The sequence below is a fragment of the Pteropus medius genome, unplaced genomic scaffold (genome assembly GCF_902729225.1).
Source record: "Pteropus medius unplaced genomic scaffold, Ma_sr-lr_union100, whole genome shotgun sequence".
Taxonomy (NCBI): Eukaryota; Metazoa; Chordata; class Mammalia; order Chiroptera; family Pteropodidae; genus Pteropus; species Pteropus medius.
Window position 1 is genome coordinate 1,070,464 of NW_024354504.1, and position 2,454 is coordinate 1,072,917.

At 59.0% G+C, this 2,454-nt stretch overlaps 1 long non-coding RNA gene across 1 annotated transcript; it reads right to left on the reverse strand.

Annotated features, from left to right (window-relative positions):
- Positions 1–934: 934 nt before the first annotated feature.
- On the reverse strand, positions 935–1,572 carry LOC120596531 (uncharacterized). The gene is made up of 2 exons (XR_005651189.1): positions 1,458–1,572; positions 935–1,203 (listed from the first exon to the last, which is right to left on the reverse strand). It is a non-coding gene; the product is annotated as an uncharacterized LOC120596531 (long non-coding RNA).
- Positions 1,573–2,454: the final 882 nt, after the last annotated feature.

The window sequence follows — 2,454 nt, forward strand, 5'->3', positions numbered from 1 at the left end:
GCCCGTTCCAGAGGAGCTTCGGACCGCTTCCTGCTCCACCCACAGCCCCCAGCGTGCCCTTTGACCGCTGTGCCCCCGACCGCTGGGACTTCGAGTATTGTTGTCCCCCCTGGATCTCGGTGCCGTGTCCCCACGGCTCCCGTGTGCAGTGGGACGAGGTGAACCGGGTGGTCCTCTGCAGCGTCCTCGCCCTGGCTGTCACTGTGTGCCCACTGTGTCCCTCCTCAGTCACAGAGCCCGCCCCACAGCACCAACGCTCAGGGGCGGGAGGGGTGGAGCTCGGCACAGGCCGAGAGCCGGATGCTCGGGCCTGGGCCCTGGCATCTGAAGGGCCCAGGGAAGACGGATGGAAGGGTCCGGGCTGGATGGCGGGCTGTGGACGGGCACCGCCACGCCACCCCGCAGGGCCCGGACCCAGGACTCGAGCGAGTCCGAATGACTTCAGTTGATTCTTCCCGTCTCCATCCTCCGAGACCTGGGCGCTCAGTCTCTGGAGGCCTCGTTCAGGCAGCACCCCGTGGGGACATCTCCGCACATGCTGTGGTCTCCCCGGTTGTTCTCAGCTCACTGACGTCCCCTGTGCCCTCTGTCCTCATGGGTCTCACCCCCACCTCCGGGCTGGGGATGACAAGCTGCTGGTCCCACCGTTCTGAGCTCAGGCCCCAGGCTCTGCAGGCTCCGCTCACGTCAGGGTCTCGGCCGTCTGTCTTGTATTTGGTAGCTGAGCATTGCGCCCACTCGATGCCCCCGCCCTCCCCACACTGCCGGCAGCACTCCCTGCCCCTCCCCGGGGTTCCCAGCCTCGGGGCCTGCCAGCGTCCGGCCCTCCGCACGCCCCTTGCCCACTGCAGCCAGTGGGCTAACACGTACCTTTGACCTCCCTTGATAATCCAGGTGTGTGACTGTCACTCTGGCATAATTTCGCAGGAACAAGTGTGCATCAACTTCATGTTTTTATTTAAAAAGTCATAAAGGTAGAATGATAAATCACCATAAAACTACCCCACAAAAACTGCCAGCAACTCATCGTGAGAAGAGAGACAACCGCCGTGGAAAACTCAAAGGTCACTAGATGTCATGGTCACCGAGGTAGGGAGACAGCCCAGCAGAGCTTTGGAGCCCCCGAGGGTGCCCTGCCCTACAGGATGAAGTCCTCGGGGGCTGTGACATCATCTCTGAATGGTTATGTTATGCTTCTCAAATCTGTATACAAGAAAGTATGCAACCCATTTTAGAAATATTTCAATTTAAAATTCCAAACGATGTGTATGTGTTTAAGTTTTGCTGCTCAAATTAGTCGACTTTAGTTATTTGCAGACTTCTTTGAGTACAGCATCTCATCCCTCCATGATGCTGGACAAATGAAGCATTCCCAAAACAGCGTTAAGCAATGGAATAAATAGCAATAAATAAAACATTTAGGTGTGAATGAAGGGTCAGTTAGAAAGGGTCAGAACCTTTCAGAGTTTCCACGAGCTGATTATAAAATAAATGCCAGGCCCTGGGTGGTGAGCTGTCCGTGGTGCTGAAAGCAGGTGCCGCATCCATGACATGGGTGCGCGCGTCAGCTGATGCACGTGGAACACTGGGCTGAATCGGCCGTTTTTGTTCATGATCTCGGAGAAAGGTTCGACTATTGCGAAGCACAGGTTTCCAGGTTATCGAGGTGACAAAGGCATTCGTTTGGAGAGGGTTTCGGCGTCCCAGGCAGGCCCCCCTCCTCTTCCTGCCTCACGTCTGTGGGAGGAAAGCACGGGGGTCCTTGCCCCCCGAGGGGTCCCAGCCAGAGAGACCATAAGATCCGCCTGAGGCCGGCAACACGACTGGACCTCAGGTCTCCAACTCTCAGTCGTGGACTTGTCCCTCTCCACAGACACGGAGGCCACAAAGGCAGGAGGCGACCGTCTGACCCCAGCGGCGGTGGGCTGGGGGCTAACATCGCCGGTCTGCAGTGGGTCACGGCTCTGCAGAGTGTGCCTGGGCCTCAGAGCGCAGGGGCGAAGGAGATGGGGCTGGGGGCACGTGCGAGGGACAAGTGTCGCAGGGCATTCTCAGTGCCACGGGAGATGGGACTTGGTCCCAAGGGCAGCGGGTGGCCTTCAATGGTGAGTGACATTGTGGAGGGGTCGCCCGGGCCTCGGGGTGGATAGTGGCTTAAATGGGAGGAAGCATGGAGACAGGAAAGCCTGTGTGGAAGAGGTCGCGGTGATTCAGGTCACAGTGTGTATCGCTGGAGCAGGGCGTCGTGGAGCAGACGGGCGACAGACATTTCACGTGGGCCTCTCGTCCCTGCACCCTGGCCTCCAGGACAGAGCCTGTGCACAGCAGGTGCCCAGTCAGTGTTTGTCAGAGAAAGAAAGGAGACAGGCCGGACTGCGGTGGGGCGACCCCCACCTCCGTGACGACGTGAGGCTGGCGCCGCAGTTTGGCTGGAGAGCAGTCGCCCCCACTCTG